This window comes from Talpa europaea, assembly GCF_964194135.1.
Source record: "Talpa europaea genome assembly, chromosome: 12".
Classification (NCBI taxonomy): domain Eukaryota; kingdom Metazoa; phylum Chordata; class Mammalia; order Eulipotyphla; family Talpidae; genus Talpa; species Talpa europaea.
The window spans coordinates 36,084,921-36,103,680 of NC_140079.1; positions in this window are offsets into that span (position 1 = coordinate 36,084,921).

The following is an 18,760-nucleotide window of genomic DNA, read 5'->3' on the forward strand; positions in this document are numbered from 1 at the left end:
TGACAGAGCAAAATGTGAACCACATGCTGGCTATTCAAGCTTCTGCTCAGAAGTGACATATATTACTTCTGCTTGCACTTCATCAACCAGAGCAAGTCACATGTTCTTGCCTGAGTTCTCCAGGATGCCCCATATAATTTTCCAAAACACAAGAACACCTCAAGGAGAAAAACTAAGTGCAGATGAACACCATAAAATAGACCACAAATGTCTATTAGCTTAAACCTGCTTGCAATTTAATATCCTTTTGTTCTCTAAAATACTGTTCATTATTTGTGACAAAAAGTTAATGATTCAACATTAAGGATTTTTGTGAAGATGATGAATATTAACTGCCTAGAATAGGAACTGATGCCCCAAAATTGTAGCAGTGTTTCATTTTTCTTTCCATTTACCTACAAATATTCTTACAATAACATACTAACTGACATAACTTGATTATAAGAAGTCACAAAGGGCAACAAAAGAGGTGTCAGCCCAAAATGCTGGCAGAGCCCATGGCAGCATTGTTGTGAAATCAATAGTTTCAATGAAAATTCATGTTTTTGACAATCAAATATTTTTGTTTTATTTGCCACAAATTTTGTCCCTCAGAATGAAGCCTCTGGAGATGGGACTGACTGATTGACTGATTAATTCATCTTATTTAATGAGAAATAAATAATTCCCTTATAGAGAATTATAGAAAAAAAGAAAGAAAAGTTAAGACTTTAATAATGGGAATTTAGTGTGAATATTTCCAGTAGTTGAAATTCATAACAGTTCCAAAAATATCTAACTCAATGGGAATTAATCCAGTATTAATCCACATTCCTGAAAGCCTTCCCCCCTACCCCCCCAAAAAAAAAAAAAAAAAAAAACTAACTAAGGATCCAGTTATTGCAGGTGCTACAGCAAACATGGTCCAGTATTTTCAGGAATTCACCCCAGTTGACCTGTGCTTGCCATTGTTTTCACCACTAAATGGAAAATTTTTGCTAGATCCCCTTACATGTTCTGTAAACTATAGTGTTTCTGGTTTATATCGACACAAGATCCTGAGACTAACACTAATTGCTCGCAAAAGTGGAATTTTCTAACATATTTTAATTGAACAAAATCCTACATTTTACTTTGCTAGGACATCCTAGGGATTTCCTACAACTTTCTATCAATCATCTTTTACTGACTCAATGAAAGAGATTCTATGAAATTTATACTGGAATGGACATAGATCATTCATAAAAGAGTAAATCTCTTGTTGCTACTATTTTTTAGTAGGGGGATAGAGGAGATTTGAACTAGTTGGGGTAAAATAAAACTGTATTTTTATTGTGAATGAGTCACATAAGAATCTTTGACATAGCTATTACTTGACTACAGATTAATAATCAATTTGCTTATGTCCCTTTGTAGAGCAAAATTTACTAGTATACTTCACCACACATAGAATATGTTGAAAGCTCTTTATGTCTAAGTTTCAAAGCTAGCAATTCAGGAAAAAAATCATAAACAGAAAGATCTTTCAGAGTCTGTAGATCTACAAAAAGAGATAACCCCTTTTCTGAAATTCTCAGTTATACCCCTCATTTGTATATGTGCATGATTGTATGTGTTTATTGTTATCATCTATTAGCTCCATTAGAAAAGGAACTGTCTGATTTTAAGGGTACTGAGTTTTGCATTATGCTTTTTTTTTTTTTAGGATTTTTTTCCTGTTCTTTTTTTTTAAAGATTTATTTATTCATATAAGAATGGGGGTACAGGCCAGATTCGCGGGAGGGTGAGAGGACTCACCAGAGACAGAGTAGGGAGCAGAACAGACAGACTGATGAAATACACTGCTGAGGGGGAGCAGCGGGGGAGACAGGAGAGGTCTGTTGAGCCATGTAGGACCCTCACCAGCTGGCCAGGATTGAACCGGCACCCCACAGGCTGCGGACAGCTTCACAGTGTGGCACTCAACCACCTGTGCCACCAAGGGAGGCCCTCTTTAAAAAAAATATATATATATATTATTCATTTATACAAGCACTGGGTACAGTCAGAAGTGCGGGAGGGTGAGAGAATTCATCAGAGCCAGAGTGGGAGCAGAACAGGCAGACTCATGAAGTACACTGCTGAGAGGAGCAACAGGTGCAGCAGGAGAGATCTGTCGCGCCATGTGGGACCCTCGTTGGCAACCTGGGATAGAACTGGCGCTGCAGAGGCTGCGGGTAGCTTCGCAGCCCAGCGCTTAACCGCTGCGCCATTGGGGAGGTCCTCCTTTATGCATTTTTAAAGCAAGCCTTCCTTCAGAATTGGTTGCCTTGTCTCAGGGAAATGTGAATATTTTATATTGTTGCATCACTTCCTTTTACACCCCCAACTTTTATTTCTTGAGATAATATAATATTACATGGCAAATTTAGGAATTAATACAGGTCATGGTAACAGTTATTACATTAATTCAGTATCAATATGAACACATGTTACATATAGTATCTTGTTTTATTAATATTTCATAGCTGAGATTGGTTTTATACATTTTAAGATTTATTTTTATTTATGCATGCATGCAAGAACTGGGGTGTAGGCTAAAGGTTGGGGGTAGTGGTGAGAGGATTCACCAGAGACAGAGTGGGGAACAGAACATGTGGCTCTACTGAAATACACTGCTGAGGGGAGCAGCGGGTGAGACAGGATAGGTCTGCTGCGCCATGTGGTTAGCTCCCTGGCCAGGGGATCAAAGTTGTGCTGCAGTGGCTGGTGATAGCTTGATAGTGCTAAAAATTAACTCCTTGCACCACCAGGGAGGCTCCTGTTTTCTCTTTTGACTCATCACTAATAACATGGAAGTCTTTAGAAAAGCCACCTTATTATTGGTAAAAGACAGCATGCCATGTATTCTGTCTATGTATATTTATTTGTCTAAATTTTATAACAATTTTAGGTCACATTTTTTTAATTTTCAGTGTCTCAATATGGAAACTGATGCTGGCAAAGTAATTCAGAAGCTCACATAGCCATACTGGTACAAGTTCATGTACTTGTCAGTACTCAGACAAGGTAGTCAGTCACTGAAGTTCATGCTCTTGATCACTACAATGTGCTGCCTCATCAAACTTAGGGTTATTATTCAAAATTAAGATTCAAAAAGTCTACACCAAGTCTAAAAAGCTCATAATTTTAGAATTTCTCTTGCAAGCAGGAAGAACAATCTACTTCTTGGTTCATTTGCAAAAGAATGTTCATGACTGACATATACCCAATCTCTAGAATCAGCATGATCTTCAGGATAACTGAATGCTCATTTCAGCAAAAACCGTTTTATTGGAAGCAACTGGAGTCAGGATGTAGCCTGTTAATCCATGTAGTCATTAAAGAGATCATAAATTATTATATATACAGCTAGAGGTTACTTATCTTAAAATATTTATATATATATATACGTAAAATTGTTAATATTTTAGTTTTGGGAGATGACCTTTCTAAAAGCATATTCAGCTTTGATAAGGAATTAGCATTTTCCTGCTTACTTTAATCTCAATTAAAATGCATTTTATATTATTTCTGACCTATGTAATGTAATCTCAGAGACATATGCCACAATATTTTAATTGTTTTTTTTTTCTCAGATTTTAACAATTGTCTCAGCCACAGGTAAGTTAGCAGCAAAAATTTTTGTGCATGTCTTATTTACTGAACAATCTAAAACAGCCTCCTAGGTGTTCATGTAAATAATTTATCTCCTTTTCTGCCTAAGTGTTTCATTATGCACTCACAAACACAAATCAACTAATGTTAGCTGGTTAAAAACAACTTAGCTGGACGGAGCACAAAGCACAGCTACTAGCCTTGTGCTGTCAGCAAATGAGCTGTCTCTGTGTAAGGTGTCATGAAGAAATGGAAACCTTTGGGCAACCTAAGTGTGAAAGTGGCGGTTGAGGAGGGTTGACCTGTGAAGGCATGGGTCAGGCTGCCTGAATACCATGGCTCAGAAATAGGGATGTTGATGGAGGGATAATGAACAAGGGAAGTGTTTTCCAAGAGAACCTGGAAAGTGCTGCTCTTTCAAATTCATGTCTGTTGCTGAATACCCATTAGTCTGCATATTTTAGAATTTCAGAAATTTTTACCTTAATCTTAACTAATGGAACCTTTATATTTTATTCTATTAAAAGGAAAGAAGAATCTAAGTGTGGCCAGCAACAAATGAATTACTTTCAAATGGAAAACACTCTCTGGAAAGAAAAAAAGGCAGATCTTATGAAACACATGTTAAGTAGAAGCGGTATATGGCTTTTTCACTTAGGCATGCAAAATAGACATCTTGCTATTTTCTAGGTGATACAGATCTAAATTCCACTACAAAAAGAAGTTTTATTAACTGCTCTCCTGGGCTTTGTCAAAATTATAATCAGGTATCTATTGAACTTACTCAAACACAAATGAAAGAATTTGTGATAAATACCTAATTATTTAAAGTTACTCCAGATTATTTGCTTTTTATATATGTTATTTAAAAATTGATAGTCTATATTAAGCTTAATGTACTCAATCTGAAACATTTTATTCCACTGAAAGATTGCCCTTTATAGAATGTCAAGACAAGTATTGAGTAGCATAAGATTTGGGAGGCTGCAGCTCTAGTCACAATAGCTAGAACATGGAAGCATTCTAAATGCCCATCAACAGACAAGTGAATCAAAATGTGTCATATCCCCAAATTGGACTATTTTTCAGTCATAAGGAAAGATGGAATACAGCCATTTACAGTAAAATGGAGGGATTTTTGAGGGAATTATGTAAAATGACAAAAACAAATACTGGGCATTTACATCATGGACAATTTGACAAAGTAAGATAATAATGTCCACTAGTTTTTAAAAGTAAGTGTCATGAAGGATCTGAAATTAAAAGGGTTAATGAACAAGGGATTCAGGTGATGGAGGTGGGTAAAAAATAGCCCTAAAAAATTGAGTGGTAATTTATAATAATCTAATTTATAAGATCTTTATTTAGCACTTCAGTAGTAATGGTGGTAGCCAGAATAATGGGCCCCCAAAGATGTTCATGATCTCAGGACCTTTTACTATATTACATTACCTGGCAAAGGGAATGAAAATTATCATCATAATCAAGACTCCTAATGTGCTGGATTTAAGATAGGAGATAACCCTCCATTATCCAGGTGGGCCCAATATATTCACAACAGACTTGTATGAACTAAGCAATTTTACAATATTTTTTTTCCATTCCAATGAGTGTCTGACTTTTTCTTTTATTTGCTATTTTTCTTACTTATTTTTTTTAATTTTATTTTTATATTCCCCATACAATTGCAAGCCCCTTATTTTGACCCCAACCCCTCCTTTCCCCGCCCCCACCCACCCATAGTGTGTCTCTGGTTCATAGTTGTTTGTTGATTTTGATTTTTACTTTCTTCTAGTTATTCGTTTTCTTGGTCCCTTATTTAGGTTTTCTAGATTCCTGCTATGAGTGAGAACATCCGGTATTTTTCTTTTTCTTTCTGGCTTACTTCACTGAGCATGATCCCTTCCAGCTCCATCCATGTTGCTGCAAATTGCATGTGTTTATCTTCCTATTTTTTCATTTTAAATATTTCTTTATTCATGCATACAAGAACTGGAGTACAGACCAGAGATGCGGGGGGTGAGAGGATTCACCAGAGACAGAACAGGGAACAGAACAGGCAGACTGACTGAAACACACTGCTGAAGGGAGTAGCGAGTGAGGCAGGAGAGGTCTGCTTCGCCATGTGTACTGCTCCCTGGCTGGCCAGGAATTGAACTCAGGCTGCAGAGGCTGCGGATTGTTTCATAGTGCAGTACTTAACCCCTTGTGCCACCAGAGAGGCCCTTTTCTTACCTATTTTACATGACCTATTTATCTAAGTTATCTGACAACTGTTTATTTGATTCCTATGAGGGATAAGCACTATGCTATGGAAGGGAGACACACTGTGAATTCATTTCTGTATTGAGGACAACAAGCAGAAAGCTTCTACTACAGACCTGGGGGAGTGATGGATGGGAGGTGTGTGCCTGTGTGTCCAAAACACAATCCTTGAAAAGTTATGAAAGGATGAGGATTGAGTCTGAAAGTTTGCAGAAAGAGTAATTAGATCTTGATTTCTCCTGTAAGAGGTAAGAGTGAGTGTGATTATAGAATGAACTCATATTGGAAATATAGTTAAGAATAAAAAAAACCTTTGTCATTATGTGACTTGTACGAATGAGGTATGATAATGAGTTGGTTTTCAGTTCAGAGTGGATTTCTCCTCATATTTTGTGTGAATTCTTTTTTTTTAAGATATATTTTTTAAGGATTTATTTATTTATACAAGAACCAGGGTACAGGCCAGATGCGTGGGAGGGTGAGAGGATTCACCAGAGACAGAGTGGGGAACAGAACAGGCAGACTGACAAAATACACTGCTGAGGGGAGCAGTTGGGGAGACAGAGAGGTTTGCTGAACCATGTGGGATTCTCGCTGGCTGGCCGGGATCAAACCCGTGCTGCAGAGGCTGCGGACAGCTTCACGGTGCAGTGCTCAACCACCTGTGCCACCAGGGAGGCCCAATAAATAAATCCTAAAAACAAACAAAACAAAACAAGGGAGGGAAGAACACTAGGGACTTATGGTGATGGTATACGTGTGAATTGGTGGTGGGAATTCTACGTGGACTACACCTGAGGGGAGAAAGCAAACATTAAAAATGAACAATGATGTAATATATAAAGAAATAACTGATATGTATATATATTTTAAAAAACAAAACTTAACTGGGGCCTCCCTGGTAGTGCAGGGGTTAAAGTCTCAGTACTATGAAGCTATTGCCAGCCACTGTGGCATGAGTTCAATCCCTGGCAAGGGAGCTGACCCACATGGCACAGCAGACCTCTCCTGTCTCACTGGCTGCTCCCCTCAGCACTGTATTTCAGTAGAGCCACCTGTTCTGCTCCCCATTCTGTCTCTGGTGAATCCTCTCATACTCTGCACCTCTGGAATACACTCCAGTTCTCCATGCATAAATAAATGAAAGTCAATCTCAAAAAATAAAATACCAATAACCAAAGCTACTCTCAGAGTTGAGCCAAATATTAGAGATGGAGGCAGAAAGTGTATACATATCCAGGGGTATGAATACAAGGTGGAACTAGAAATTGGAGCCACCTCTGCTATCTACCATTAGGAATGTGTTAACTGCCTATCATGAAACTTTCTTTCCTCACTCAGAAAACCCTACCTCTGGGTTGCTGATGATGATACACTTTGTAATCATAGATTTGAGTATCTTGGGAGTCCACACATGAAGAAAAGTCTAGAAAGCATCACCAGGAAGGGATGAGGAAAAAAAAAAAAAGGACACCTTGATCTAGAATTCAAAACATATAACATTGAGAAGAAAAGAAGGTTTTGAGCCCAGTGAGCACCTATTTAATTTTAATCTGGATAAACATTTTGATTTCTATGAGTAATTCAGTTTTATGAATATGATTTATTCTTAAATTTTCTAATATATACTTCTTTCTCATTCAGTTTGCTGTGTTTAGTCTAAGGAGAATGTATTTATTCACATATAGATAGGATAACTAAGTGTAGCAAATACACAATCTAGTAGAATCAGGGTAGTCAGGAGTAATTTAGGCAAGAATTTTGAAGGCAATATACTTGCCAGTAAGAGTGTTTTCCTCTAAATTACTATCCAGTAATTATTTTACTTAAACATGTTTATAGTTTGTATCCATAAAAAGTAATTTGAGAGTAATTTTTCATGCAAAAGATTAGTGAGTACATGATGAAGAGGGTATCATTCAATTTGGTCATGCAGTTTAGTCATTAAGTTCTACCTCTGGGGAATGAGATTTCACTTGGATGGTAGTTTTGTGAGATGGATCTGGCTGCTCTAGGAAGGACATTTCATTCACATCGAACATATTCAGGACATGGAGTCTTTTTGTAACAGTACTGGAAGAAGACAGATATCAAAATTGTGTAATCACAATCAAATACAAAAGATGGATAGATGTAGAAGACCTTGCAAAAAAATAATGAATGATCATTATTAAGCTCCAGTTCACATTTGAAGCTGAATATACAAACTCAAATGCTTAATTATTGAAAAGGCCTCAGGGCTTTCCAACAACATTTATTTCAACTTCAGTGAAAAATAATCTTTTTAAGAGGAGCAAACATGTATCTTAATACTGGCTAATAAATTCATTTTTTTCTGCCAAAATTTGTATTGAGTGCATTCAGTAAAGCTTAATTTCTTGTCTATATTTAGTTCTATCAAGGAAAACAGATAATTTTAAGTTAGTAATGTCATTACCATTACAACTGCAGTAATATTACAATCACAGCACTCCAGATCATTTCATACATTTTCCTCCCTAGTGCTAGACAATTCCAGACATTACCATTCTTTTCCAACATAACAGAAGATGACAAATGTGTATGTACTTTATGACTATCCTATATATATATCCTATATATGCTGGGACTTGGCATTCTAATCATGGGTTTATATAAAAATTGGAAATTAACAACAAAATTAAAATGCAAATATTACAGCCTGCCTTTCCTGGAGAGAATTTAGCATTTAACTTAATTTTTATCTGAATTTGAATGTTCACTTTACTGAACACAAAATAGAATTATCAGGGCCTCCCCGGTGGCACAGTGGTTGAGCGCTGGGTTGCAAAGCTGCCCGCAGCCTTGCAGCGCCGGTTCGATCCCCAGCTGCTCCCAGCCACCGGAGGAGGGTCCCACATGGCGGGCAGACCTCTCCTGCGGCCCGCTGCTCCCCTCAGCAGTGTACTTCAGTCCTTCTGCCTGCTCTGCTCCCTGCTCTGGCTCTGGTGAATTCTCTCACCCTCCCGCGCTTCTGACTATACCCAGTGCTTGTATAAATAAATAAATAAATCTTTTAAAAAATAAATAAAATAAAGTATTTTGAAAAAAAATAGAATTATCCTTTTGCTGTGATCTAGGCTAAACATAGCAGAGAGAATTTAAGATTTTAATGAACTGTAACTAGTATTTGCAGCTAAACTCCTAAAGAGGAGCACAATGGTTTGTTCATGCCTGACCTTTGTTCTTTGTTACAATTGCCAGAAATAGTCACACTCACAATGAAACATAATTGGATAATAATGTTTTGCAGATTTATAAAAAACTCTCCCTAATTTGTCTTCAAGATCAATGTGGACCACAAACTATAAATTCAAACCATCATTTTAAATGTCAAGCTGCAAGTTTTCTCAAGTGAATTGAATGATTAGTTACACTGGATGGCAGATAAAAGTTTTTACTCTCCAGAAACCACCTCAAGAGCTTACTTTGCAGGATGCATGAGTGTTCTCTCCTGGGAGCATACCACAAAACCTAAAGGTGAATAATGAAATATATTCCTGATGAACATGTTTGAGAGCCAAAGCTCTTTTTCCCCCAAACTTTTTTTCCAAGTTCTGAGGCACAATGCAGAAAAACAAAACCACAGAGAAAAAAAATATTCTCTTTGCCCTGTTTCCATTAGTCTGTAAAATCTCATAGTTTTTGTTTTCACTTATGTGGCCAGCATAACAAAAATATTTCAAGGGGGAAATAATATCTGAAAAAGGAGGTTTTCTGATAATTCTTTAAAGTAAATGGCAAACAACAGTATAAATATTTTGCATAGTAACACTAATATCTACATATCTAAGTCTAGTAGACATGTCTAGTTTCCCAAATACTCCTTAAGCTCAATCAGGGTGCTCTGGGGCAAGAAAGAAGAATGCCCCTCTCCCTACCCAAGCACAGGCTCTTGTTCAGATGCTTTGGATTATAATAGGGTAATTAGCAGGGAAAGGGGAGTTTCAGGTTCCTTGCCCCACTCTCAGGAAGGGTGGAGCTGAGCAGGGGGGAGAAACTAGAGAAGGCAGGAAGAAGGAAGGAAGGGAATCAAGAAGGAAACCTGGAGGACGCACATGGAGCAGAGAGACAAGTGAAGAAGCTGCACTTTTCAGTCTTGACTTGTACCAGGGATTTGGGGCATGGAAGGAGACACTTGAAAGAGACAGAGATGTGGGTGAAAGACCCATAGGGAGGTTGACAATGGCAGCCTTGCCTTGACTTGTATTTTGATAGTGCTCCTTTGATCCCAGACTTGCCAGGTCCCTTCTGGCCCTTTCCTTTGGGTCTCCATTGGAAGCTGCCTTAGACTTGTGGCAAGCTTTGGGGCCTTAGCAGTCCTGCTTTGAGCCAACCCTATTTGGCTGGGCATTTACTCATAAGGGAGGAGGTAACTTTGGGTGTCTCTGGGGGAAATTATTTTAACTATTTTTTTTTTTCTTACTTCATCTCACACTAATTTAGTAAAGCTATTTTCTACTGAAGGTCTTATGCACTAGAGTATGTTTTATTCTTAATGTGGCAGATGGCAGGACCTATTTAGAGCAGGCAGGTTTGGGAGTCCCAGGGTGCCCCTACTTATCCTATAACAGGATTAGGGCAAGAAGTCTGAAAGAACTTAATACATCAGGTCATGGAACATCAACAACATGCAAAATGCTGTCAGGTGCTCAGAAATTGTATTCCATTTTATGTAGAGTTATGCCACCACAAAGTACCATAAACTGGATGTATTGACCCACAGAAATTAATTTTCTCCCAGTTCTAGAGACTTGGAGTCCAAGTTGATATGGGGCTTCCCTGGTGGCATAGGGAGTAAGTCTCAAAGCTATCTCCTTACTGCCTGAGTTCAATCCCTGACCAGGGAGTTAACCCATATACAGCGTAGCAGACCTTTCCTGTCTCGTTCGCTGCTCCCCTCAGCAGTGTATTTCAGTAGATCTGCCAGTAGATTCCCCACTCTGTCTCTGGTGAATCCTCTCACACATACACCCCACACCTCAGGCCTACACCCCAGTTCTTCTATGCATAAATAAATGAATGAATGAATAAAGCTGATAGGGTTAACCTCCGCAGGTCTGCCCTGGCTTTTTTTTCCTGGCTCACAGGGGGCCTTTCTCACTGCTTCTTTGCAAAGCTGCCCCTCTGCATGAAGAGTGTGTATGCAAATTTTCTCTTCTTATAAAAACACCAGATAGATAGGATGAAAGTCAACCCTTATCACCTGATTTTAACTGAATCACTGTTAAAAGGCTCTGTGTCTCGCAGTCATTTTCTGAGGTACTGGGGGGCTATGGAATTCAATACATGAATTGGGGAACACAATTCAGACAATGGTGGCCATCAGTTCCATTCCTACCCACTAAGTCACCAAGAAAAGGGCTTCAGTTGCTTGGTTTATGTGTTCTGACCACAACATACTTGAGGATAAAATTTTTTAAATGGACTTTAAAGAATTGGAGGAGCCTCCCTGGTGGTGCAAGGGGTTAAGTCACAGCACTATGAAGCTATCCGCAGCCACTGCAGCACAAGTTCTTTCCCTGGCCAGGGAGCTGGCCCACATGGTGCAGCAGACCTCTCCTATCTCACCCACTACTGCCCTCAGCAGTGTACCTCAGTAGATATGCCTGTTCTGCTCCCCACTCTGTCTCTGGTGAATACTCTCTCTTCCCCACACCCTGCGCCTCTGGCCTGCACCTCAGCTCTTGTATGCATAAATAAATCTTAAAAAAATAAAGATTTGGATATGAGTAAGGAGTCCATATTCTCACCACAAAGTATAAGTATAAGAATGTTTTATAAATAAAAAAATGAATTTGTATGAAATGTAATGGCTCTGAGGCAGTCTATTTTAGCTATGTTTTATTTTTAGAATGCCATAGGTTTCAAGGTTCACTGTCCCAGAACTAAACACACTCGAATGCATCGATGACAGATCCAGTGTGGCAGAGTGTGGAAAATCCTACCAGGAGGCAATTTGTGGATGATTTGATGAAAAAAATACATGGGATTGCTTACTAGGAAACCTGTGTTTTGTTTACCTGGCCCACTTAAGCTATAAACATTTAAGACCTGTAAAATTCAGGTCCAGGGCAAATAATTTTAGCACTAAATGATTCATTCACAAAACTATTCAGATGTCATGCCTCCCCTGGTGGAGCAGCGGTTGAGCGCTGGGTTGCGATGCTTCCCGCAGCCTCTGCAGCGCCTGTTCGATCCCCAGCTGCCCGCGAGGGTCCCACATGGCACATAGACCTCTCCTGCAGCCCACTGTTCCCCTCAGCAGTGTACTTTGTCAGTCTGCCTGTTCTGTTCCCTGCTCTGGCTCTGGTGAATTCTCTCACCCTCCTGTGCTTCTGACTGTACCCAGTGCTTGTATAAATAAATAACTAAATCTTAAAAAAAAGAAAAAAAAGAAACCATTAAAAACCAAAACAAAACTATTTAGATGCCTCTGAAAATACCTTTTGTTTTGGGTGTTTTTTATCAAGTCAAATCACACCAATGGTGATGGCAGCAGTTTTTGATTGAGGTAATAGGGCCTGAAGAATCATCAGAAGTTCCATGTTCTATCTCTTAAATAAAATAAATATATATGCTAATCTCAGAGATTAATGTCACTGAAATAATTGTGTTTCCTCCCTTATACAGCCTCTATTTAAAGTGTTATCCTAGTGCTTTAATCCAAACAAATTCAGAACTTCAATTCTACTATTATTAATGGGCATATTCCCTGTAGTTCTTAAAACAGTTCATTCTCTTCCCTAGCTTCACATTATCCAAGTACAGTATTCAACAAATAATTTTATTGTTTTGTAATCATGCCCTTTCTGCTTGTTTCTGGCACACTGGAGTCAGGAATTAAGAGACTACTATAAGCATGAGCTGGTAGTTACTGATTTCCTGTCTTGACTTTGCTACATGGTACCTGTGTGTCACCTTTTGAGTCTCAGTTGTCTTTTCTGAATCTAGATGCCCTACCATTTCACAAAGTTATGAAAGTTAAAATACACTGTACCTTGGAAAGTGCATTGTGAAAACATATGAAAGAGGAAATATTCTGGCCTTCTATGGTAGGTTCTGAGATCTCATTTTTTATGATTTGTAAAATTGTAAGTCAATTATTATTAAGTCAGTTTAAGGAAGAAAATTCATGAAATGTAGGTATGGGTCTAAAGTTAAGAAAAGTTTAGAAAATGCCATTATTTACCCCCTGTCTACTGAATATGCATTAGCTAAAATTGTAATATTTTTCCCTTCCATGATTCTTCCTGAAAGGAGCCAAGGTACACACACACACACACACAGAGTACAGGTCCCTGTGATCCAAAGAACTGATGTTCTATTGGTCAATAGGGCAGACATTTCATTATTGCAGTGTCCCCTTGATGCTCATGTTCATGCACACTGAGTTGCAGGATACAGATGCGACCTGTTCTGTCTAAACACAGACATACTTTGAAGGAGACAGCCACAGTGTGTATCAAGGTGCTACAGAAAAACTGTGTGCCTTCTGTTTACTTCCTGCTTCTTTCCTATGAATCATTAAACAGGAAAGACAAATATCATAGTCACTGTCAGCAGTGTCTGCCTGTTCAAGGCTTCTCTGATGATGGTACCCCAGCCAGTGCTCGGCCACATGTGTCATCTTGTATATATGCATCTGGATCAAGGTCAGCAACGCACAACAGATGAGTTTTAAATATGCTCATGTTTATTGAGTGATTGTGGAAAGCATAACCAAGTTATCCTTGATTAAGGGCTCTGTCCTTCAGCAGTGAGCATAAAATAGGTTGAACAGAGCCAGACCTCTTATGTAACCTGCCTTGTTCTGCTGGAGGTTGGCAACAAGTCAGACAGGGCACCTGGCCAGATCCAAGTCAGTCCAACTTGTTTACTAATAGCCAAATTTGAGGTATCTGATGTTATCTATAGTGACAACAACCCCTAAAGTTAAATTGTTTAAATTTATATAAAATTGCTTAAATTTAGTATAAAAATCCAAATATCTATTGAAATCTTTGAATGTTTTAATAATATAAATTTTCATGACAAAACTGAATATCTGACTATATTTACAGATGTGGTCATACTGCATTTTACCTTAAATTAAATATTGATTTAGCTACAGTTTTCCAGTATTTAAAATTTTAGAAAGTTCATTTCATTGGAGAATGTAATGAAGACCTTATTTAAAGAAGGAATGCAATTTAGTTAGAAAACACATTTACTATAACATTAATTACATAAAATGTAGTTAAGTTGTCATAATCTCATTAATATCACTAATACAAGAATCATGTAGAAATGCCATTGATCTGTGATACATCTGTATCTTCTCAATAGAAATCTAATTTTTTTTATTTTATTTATTTATTTTAGGATTTATTTATTTATTTATTTATACAAGCACTGGGAACAGTCAGAAGCGCAGGAGGGTGAGAGAATTCACCAGAGCCAGAGCAGGGAACAGAACAGGCAGACTGACAAAATACACTGCTGAGGGGAGCAGCAGGCACGGCAGGAGAGGTCTGTAGCACTATGTGGGACCCTCGCTGGCAGCCAGGGTTCGAACCGGCGCTGCAGAGGCTGCGGGAAGCTTCGCAGCCCAGTGCTCAACTGCTGCGCCAACAGGGGAGGCCCGGAATTTCCTTTTGAAAGCATTGTTGCTGCAGGCTCACTTGTTATTTGGACCCACATCTATTCTAAATCATATTCAAGGTTTTGGCTCTAGTCCTTCCTTTCAAGGCTAGTCTTGACCTTTTCAATATTTATGTCAATGGTACTTTTCAATTTTTAAATTCTTTCATACCACTGAAAAAAATAAATGTCTTATTCCCTGGATCAGTAGGATTACATCAGGAAACTCTTTATCTAATTATATTATGCTACTTCCAACACAATGCTTCCAACACCCATATCGTCCATAACCTTCTACACTCTCAACTATTAAAATAGGTACTACTTCACATACACATCTATCTCTCTTTAACAGTCCCCTTCTACCTTCCTTTCCATTTTCTAATTGCATACTACATTTTTCTACTTAGATAATCTTTACCCTCTCCTGTGTCTAAAATTTAATTCAACTCTTTTCTGAAATGGGAGGTTTATTTCAAAATTCTCTAAGTATTTTACCACTGGTTTGATCTTTTTTGAATATTCTGAGATATGTATATACTGACAGATTAATGAAATTTGAGAGAAAAGAAAAAAAAATGATTCTAGTAGTTCTTGTGCAGTCTTCCTAAACAAGAACAACCATTGGATCACCACCTCCTTCATAATAGCTCTTTCATCTTTCCTATTGTGTAAATTATACACTGTCAGTCAGTTCAATCTCACTTTGTCTGGCTTACTTCATTAACATTCTAATTGGTCTCTGGTCTTTTGCTCTATACTCCCTCTGTTGCCAGCTTAATCTTTTTAATATAGTTTTCCACTGCAGAAAACCTTCAGTGACCTTCTGCTCTACCCAGACTGATTTATTCACTCTATCTTCATCATACAATGCACTTTGTCTATATAGATGTCATTGGTTACATCATTTCACTCTCCTGAAATGCCCTTTCCTTTTCTTTCCTCTTTATCTATTTGCATTTGCTTATCTTTTGGCCCTCAGGTGAGGTCTGATTTGCCATAAAGCTTTCCAGAGTCATGTGAGACTTCATTAAATGTTCTCCTCTTTAAATAATGTATCATTCCTTTTCTTTTTAAGAGAATAGCTAGATGTGTATTAATGGATGTATATTAAACTATGTATTTGTGCTTTAAAATCTGAAGAAATGCCATTTCTATAGTTAAGATATGTTGTATATATTCTTTCAAGAATTAACACTCTTGGGTTTCTATGCTTGCTATGTATCTCATCTTAATAGCATTGACCATTGCTAAGTCCTATTCACAATTTATCACCTGTCAATGCTATTTAATCTTAACAATAGTAAAGTGAATAAAGTTAATGAATATGCATTAAATGGCTATTATAATACACTTATATAATATATTTTATATATAAAACATGTGCCATTATAATTATAAAGTGAAATTATAATTTTATAATTATAAATGCAAATATTTTAATTATATTTTAAAATAAATTCCATTTTAATATATTTTTTAAAAAGAATGTATAAATCAATTACAAAGTGCTTCTCAAGTACATAAAATACCTGAATGTAAAGGTCAAAATCCTGTGTTCAAAGTAAAGAAAGCAATTACCATAAAGATAATAAACAAAATGCAATCCCTGATGCCTCCACAGCAGTGTTCCATGCTTAGATTCATAAGAATAGAGCTTTGATTAAAATTCAGGAATTTGATTTTCATTATACCATAGGATCCACTTACTTCACATATTCTAAGAATTAATTTGATGATGAAATACACATTACTTTCTGTAATGGGAAGAATTGTGTCTCTGCAAAATTACATATGATAAAGTTCTAACACCCCAATGCCTAAGATGTGACTGTATTTTAAGACAGGTCCTTTAAAAAAAGGTACTGAAGGTAAAATGAGGTCATATAGTAGAGTTCTAGTCCAACAGATTGATGTCCTTATGAAGAGGAACAATTTGGGTAGAGACAACACAGAGACTGAGGGGACACCATCTGAAGACACAGTGAGAAGGTGTGCTTCTACAAGACATGAAGTCTGAGAGTGAAACCAACCCTATGGACACCTGACCTTGGACTTCCAGAAATCTAAACAATTAAACTTCTCTTTTTTAAGTCTGTGGTATTTGGTATAGCAGCATTAGTAAATTAATATACCATGCATAAAATATTTATATTTGATATTCACTTCTTCAAGTTTCTATTTTTTCAAGATCCATATATTCCACTCTAAAGTTAAAATAAATACTATAAATATCAATATGACAGCATACTATTTTTGATGAATGAACAGACATTATTTTTTAAAGAATATCTAAATGATCTTAAACAGCTAATCTTTGTATTCAATATCAGCATCTAAAGTGAAACAGAAATGTATTCACTACTTTAAATCCACATCATTGAATTTTGCTTGGTATTATATTTAATTCTTCCCCTAGAAGCAACACTCAAGTTACTTCTGTCTTTTATAGTTCTCTGAATTCAAATGGCCCTAAACTGCCGCAAAAGCTTAGTAATAACTTGATAGTTCTTTTTTGGGCTTATTCAAAATCTCAACTAGACAGAGTAGAGATTATGTGACTGATGGTCCAATTTCTTCCTGAAATAAAAAGTGATTTTCCTAGTCACTGTATAGATTAGAAATGTGGGGGATTATTTTCGCCAAGGCTAAAAGTACTGCTGTGAGGATTTGTATAAACACTCAAAATGTCAAGACCAATTTAAGCAGAACCAAAATATGCCCAATATTGGGGTTGACACCCAGGTTAACCCACCTGGAGTAGTAATTTTAAACACAGTCTTAAAAACCATTCAACCTCCTTTCCTCTTATTTCTATATAAATTATTCTTTTTCACATTGTAAATTTTATTCTTTTTTATGATTGTAAATATAAGCTTAAAAACAGGGCCCTAAAATGAGTCATTGCTTTGATGATAATATAAAAATACTAAATGCAAGTTTTTCTGTGCTTTGCTCTGCATGTATACCTGCCTTCCAATTTTTATTCTTACAAAGAGAAAAGTGTTCCAAAGTGTTGTAGTTTGGATAGAAATTTGCATGTAGAGAATTAATTTGAGTGACTGTTGGCAGTAGGAAAGCACTATGAGGCAAAGCTAGGGACTGAGCTGAGATGCAGCCACTGGCATGTCACACTCAGTCCATGGAGAGCTCTGATGCCAACATATCCTGCAGACACCCTCCATCCAGGGGAATGAGAACTAGACCTTTCACCTCCACAAAATCCATAAACAGAATGTCCACTGCTTTGGAAGAGTGCTGGCCTCTGGGTCATGTGACTCTTCTCCACACACAATAATTATGGAGAACGACTCATGAGACCTGCGACTGTCAACATTTCCAGAAACTAGGGGAATGGATACCTTGATGTTGGAGGGGAGACTTCATGCTTACAAACCAGTGTCCACCATAGAAAGACACGGATTCAACTTCATATACATTGGCCACTTGATTTCAGGGGAAATATTTCAACCATTATTAACCTCAATTCCCTTCTTGTAACTCTATAATGAGCTAGTCTCACAATAATTTTCTTAGGTTCACTAGGGCTTAGATGAGTGAAAATTATTTGAGTGATAAAGGATCAGGGCTAAAATATATGTTAGATATTAACTAGGTACTTTTTTTCTTTATATGGCTAAAGAAATTGAAACATAATATGGAATCATGCATTATTCACACTGGTCTAGTATTCTATGCTTATTACCTTATATAATTCTTACTATGATCCTATGAGAAAAATAGAAAATGAGAAGTCCTGTGACCAAAGTCACATGGTTGGGGATAGAGAATAGCACCAATGATACCTCGTCCCAATAGCTGTACTTCCAACCACTATAGAAATTGTTTTTGGTGAGACAGTAATCAATGGAAGAATAAGGGTCAGACTTACAACTCTCTGTCATGTGCTTTATTTAACCTATCCCTGGAGAACATGGTGGACTGTGAAACAGAAATCAAGCTGACAACCAGGGGGCAGAACATCCTGATCTGTTTGCTGTATTGTTTGTTCTTTTTTTTCTTTTTTTTTTAAATTATTTTAATCTTGTCAGGATTTTATCATGTCATGTGAGTGAACACAGATTATATTTAGTATCTCACTGGTAAGTTTAGTATCTCTAACCTTTTACCTTTTCACACTAACTTCATGCACTGGAGTTTGCAACCCAAAGTTGTCCTTCTGTAGACATGTTGATGGTTATAATGATGAGATAATGATGATTATGGTATTGATGATGGT